Raw genomic sequence first — 6,000 nt, forward strand, 5'->3', positions numbered from 1 at the left:
GACATATTTAGCTGAGAAAGAGAACTGAGCCACAGAGACACAAAATCAATGCAAACCGGCACAAAATGTATCACCAAATCCCCAGCTGGAAGCCAAAAACAGTAGGCCATGAGCGTTGAAACCTGACTATGAGCCTGAAACAGTAGCCAAAACAAAAAATAAAGAGGCAGTCCCAGGTGGCGCTACCCCTCCTTTGTCGTTCCATGATTATTCTCCTCAGCCAGGCCTGCATCACCGGTTCTCAGACTTTCATTGCCACCCAAATCGCTGCCAGGGATTGCCATGGAATGGCTTGCTTCACCTTGGGTCCCTTCCTTAGCAGCAGATCCTGTATCTTCAAGGGGAGGAAGATTTTTGAGAAATTCCTCCTGTCCAGACTTCTCATTTTTCCAATTCTCCAAGCTGTCTTTGTCCGTGGAATGCTCACTGCTTTGGAGAGGATCAGGAGCAATGCATGCCAGAGGGGTGACCTGATTTTCCTCTTCCGAAAGAATAATGGTGATGTGAGCAGTAATAAGGGCCCTGTTCAAATTACTTTGAAATTTAAAGTGCGTGGTTTGGAAGGCACTGTTCAGAATAAGCTTACGACCAGAGCTTAATGATGGCCCAGCTTCGTGGACGGGGGGGGATTGTTGGGTTCCAGCTCAATTTCCATAGCGTAACCGGCCGAGGGATGCAAGAGGCTGTCACGACGCCCCCTTGACCGATGCCTCTTACTCGAACGAACCATAATGACAGACATGTGGTAGGGCGCAAAGAGATTATAGACAGGAGAGACGGCAGAACAGAGTCGGTTGAGGCAGGAGGGATGCCCAACAGAACTCATAGACGACAACACAATACAACCAATGCGAAGTTCCAGAACAGGGGAGAACTTACCCTTGAAAATGTTGACCTGGAGCTCGCGGCGGTGAACCAAAATCAGTCCATCACCAACAGCCTCCGCTAACCAGGTTCCATTGCCGAGCGACTGAGCATAAGGCATGATAAAACCGCTGAGGAGCAGCATGATTATAACCGAGAGAATGTTGCGTCGATCAGCGCGGTCCATTAATGCAGATCTGCTAACCGATCCTGCATTAATATCTTCCTCCTGCTCACATAAGGTTAAGTCGCGGGAAGCCACGCTGCTGTGCAGCTGGCAGTACCAGACTTTAATTCTCTACATGCGAAGCATTAAGGGAGATGGTGCCACCCGCATCCGGGGTCTACCTCTTTATATTTATCATTAACTTTGAGCTTCATTTTTTATATTAGCCAATATAAAAACCCTTTACCCTCTGATATATGGTCAATATATTATGTCATTTTTTCCTCAATATATATCCCGCAATATGAATGCATGTGGTATGGTATTGCTCCCCTAGTAAAACACCCATAACACATACATAATAACTCTATTAAGGTTTAAATCTAGATTATTTCCATAGTGAAATCTTATCCCAACCAATATCTATATCTATATATATATATATAAATTAAAGCCATATTAGACTCTAAAAAAAATCAAACATATCTTAAAATTAAACACTCTAAAAGTTGAAAAATCAACATTTTTTTTAATACAAATATATATTTAATATATCATTTTAATTAAAATATAACTATATTATTTTTTTCAATTTTTCATTATAAAAAAGTTCGATAAAACTATACCTTTCCGCATAAAATTATTTTTTCCCTTTCAAATTTCATCACGCTTGCAAATGCGGTAAATCTACAATACACTCTACAAATTTGAAAATATAGAAGATTTGCAAGTTGTGTCAAGAACCATAGTTTGTATTCCATTTCATATTAAACAAAGAGATATATTCCATTTCATATTAAACAAAGGGATATAGATGAGTATGTTTAATGTTAGAATTGATGGCTCTAATGTAGATTGTGAGTGTTGTAAAATCACATGACTTTAAAATGATAAACATAGAAAATATTTGTAAGTGGCAAGTTTATAATTATCGCGTGAATTGCATTTCATATTAAAGAGAGAGATTCTCATGCAAAGCTGAAATTTGTCATAATGTATTTTGGCCGTAGTATGTGTAAATCTCTTTCATTGGATGCTTCATTGGATGTTCGTAATGTATTTTGAGAAATTATTTTCTTAATCTTGATTGTTGGGAGAGTTTTAAGAAAGTGGAAGGAAAATGATTGTGTAGGGTTTGAAATTGAGTGGTTATTTTTTTTATCTAATTTTTTAAAATTTGATAGGAATTTATTGAAATCGCAAACTTGATGGGTAACCCCTGTACAATCAAAGTGGTTTAGAGGTTTTTCAGGGTGCTAAATCTATATATACAATCAAAAACCCAATTTAAATAACACAAATCAAAATTTCACCTCAAATATTTCCATAGAATTAAAAAATCCAAAAAATCACACTCAAAACAACTCCATTTAAAATTTCGTTTTAAATGTGTATTGAAATTATTTTCTTAATCTTGATTGTTTTGAGAAAGTGAAAAGGAAAATGACAAAGTAAGTGGTTTGAAATTTCATTTTAGATGTGTCTTAATATATACATGAAACGTTCTTCTCGATAAATTCTTTTCCTAATGTTATAAATTGATTAAAACCAGTTTCAATAACACAATTCAAGTTTTCACCTCAAATATTTCCATAAATTCAAAAATCCAAAAAATCACACTAAAAAAAACTTCATTTAAAATGAAATTTTAAATGTGTATTGAAATTATTTTCATAATCTTGATTGTTTTGAGAAAGTAAAAAGGAAAATAACGAGGTAAGTGGTTTAAAGTTCATTTTAGATGTGTCATAATATATACATGAAACGTTCTTCTCGACAAACTTTTTTCATAATATTATAAGTTGATTATTTTGAGAAATTATTTCCTGTTGATTATTTGGAGAAAGTGGAAGGAAAATGACAAGGGAAGTAGTTTGGAATTTCGTTTTAATGAAATGTAGTGCATTAAGCACTCTCACCAAGACTTTATTTTTGGTGCACCGACCACGTTTAGTGGATCCCACCTTGGATTGAGTAGAGATCACGTATTTCAAAAATTGGATTCTTTTGGTCTCCAAAACCTTTTTTCTCGTAATATGGAGAAGAACTCCCATGGATTGACATAAAGTTGAGAACCATGTTTTAATAATATTTTTTTGGATTTTTAAATGGGTAAACCTTCAATTTGAAATTAGTATATATATTCATTTTTTATATACTTGGCATGCTGTAGGTGTTGGTTTGTATTTACCTGCAATTTAAAATATATTTCTATTAATAAATAAATTTTTACTTTCCTTCGGGTTAAGTTTTTCTTAATATTATATATATATATATATAAATATAAATTTAAGAGTAATTTTTTAATATATGAAAATAGGTTAATAATCTAATATCTAAAGGTATTTATTAAAAGTAAAAACTTTTTTTATAAATTAATAAAAATTTATTTTAAATGGTGTAATTTATTTTAATAATTTTTTTATGTTCCATTATATTTTATTTATAATTATATTTGAAAGATAAAGTAATGTTTTTAGTCTAGTATTTATATTATTAATTTTCGATTAAATATTTTATCACTAACATGTAAATGTAGAATTACAATTAAATTAAGGTAAACATACTTGTTTAGAGTTGATCAATATTACTTCTTTTAAATAACTAGGTTAAAATCATAGCTCTAAAAAAATTTATTTTATCTTCAAATTTTTAATGTTCAAGTTTCTTAATCATACTTAAAATATTTCATTTTTTTTTAAATTGCGGCAAGAAGTTTTCTATTAATAAAAAAGGAGGTACATCACACATACACATTATCAATATAAACACTATCATAAATAGAAGAATCATTGGCACCCTAAAGGACAACATTACAAAGGTAAAATTAGACCATTATCATTTTGCAGTCGACCATGCCACCAAAATCTTGCCATTGGTCAGGGTGAGTATAAACACAATAAGAAATAACAACAAACATATACCAAATTCGACAACGATCATGCCAACTACTTGAGGTCACAAAGACTTGAAGAAGGAATTACCAGATACAAGAGAAACAACTAAACTGCCAGTAAAACAAAAAGAGCCAATAACTATACAACCCATGAGTGCATGCCACAATTCCCAGAATATCCATTAAGCCCACAGAAACGGAGAGATTCAAAACTGGTCATGGTACCCTCCTAATTACTATCACCTTCATGCCATAATCAAAACGTGCGACGAGAAGTACCCAAATTGAGCCATCAGACCATAGAGAGTCATCGTCCAGAGACAGTGCGACCAAAACTCCAAAAGTAGGCCAAGGAGTGTTAAGACTTTGTGCCATGCAAACCGAACAAGAAGGTCCACCTAAAAGGAAAAATCCTCTAAAATGGCAGAACACGTTGCTCTGTAGCACCATGCCCAGTGCAGATGCAACTGATATCGCAAAGCCAAACTCCTGAGATAAACCAACTTCACCCGCACTCCACAGAACCACAAATAACAATGACGCCACCCAAGCCAAGGAGAAGGAGGGAAAACATACAACCTTAACTCCTTTCCCACAAGTTATGTACCCTCACCACCCCAAAGAAACAAGGCTGCATTTAAATCGACGAGATTTGTAGTACATCTTTCAACACCCTCCACCAATTTTTTGCCACGCCATAACATGTTTGATCAATCTGTTGAGGGGCACATCTCACAAAGAGTCCCCATTAACATTAGTGATACCACCCATTCACAGAAAAATATTTCATTTTTTGAATGAAAAAACATAATCAAAGAATAATACAAAATATTAAATTAAAACCAATCTTTGAAAGAATTCACTATCATTTTCAAATTTTTAATGTTCAACTCTCTCAATCATCTTACATAAGATATTTCATTATTTAAACATAAACGAATAATAATACAAAATTATTTGAAGATGGAAAATAGTAGGTTCGACTTCCCTATCTTTATCATAGGTTATGCATTATAAATAATAAAAATAACATTTTATTTATTTATTGTGTGTAAACAACTATTTTCAAAATTATTTATTTTTTAAATATATTTTACTGGTTGAAGATTATACATTTTTGGATTGGACTATACTTTTTTGGATCGAGTTTTTTAATAAAATGATAATAAAGAATAAAGTATTTGTGAATTCTCTTTTAGGGAAGAAAACTAATTTTAGGAGGTGAAACACTTTACACTTTTGCAAATATAATTTATTGGTTGGAGATTGGTTATAAAAATTTTAAATATATTTTGTGATAAAATGATAATAAGGTATTTTATTAATATTTATTTATTAATTTAGAATGTTAAAGAAGTGTGAATTTTTTTAATTATTAAAAAAAACCTAATTGTAAAAAATCAAACGCCATCCCTCACACACATAATAGTTCTATTAAAATTTAAACTTAAATTGTGTCCATTGAAAAATTCCATCCCAACCACTAAACCATAATGTATATATGAATGAATTGATAAAAATTAAATCCATATTAAACTTTTAAGGAGTTCAAACCTATCTTAAAAACTAAACGCTGTAAAATTTGAAAAATTAACATTTTAATTATCATTTTTTAAATGAATGGTATACTTAATTTACCATTCCATTTAAGTTAATGAGGACTTCACCCAATACTCCTGGGCTACATATCCTGGTCCAGCCTTTAGTGGTGGCCTCTCTATTATGTCTTCAAGCAAAGTTCTTTTTACAACAGTGAACTCTATTTGAGCCTCACACACAACAGAATACAATAACAAGAGCTTACTTGAACCTCTCAAGTTATCTATGAGTACAGAGACTCCCTTAATGCTCTCAATCTCTGTGCTAACTCTGTCTCGGCATTTACTTGCAATACTGCTTCTCTGTTGCGCTCTCTGTCTATGGCTTTAAAGCCAATGCTGCTTGTTCATTTCGGTTCCTGTCTCTCTGTCTCCCCAGCCTCTGCACGCTTTGAATCCCTCTGCTAGCGTTATACCATCATTGCTTAATGCATGGAGAGGAGGTGGCCATGCATTCTGAAACATAAGAGTGTCGT

Source organism: Pinus tabuliformis, chromosome 1_1 (assembly GCF_031772625.1).
Source record: "Pinus tabuliformis cultivar Carrire ecotype Pingquan chromosome 1_1, CPIR1, whole genome shotgun sequence".
Lineage (NCBI taxonomy): Eukaryota > Viridiplantae > Streptophyta > Pinopsida > Pinales > Pinaceae > Pinus > Pinus tabuliformis.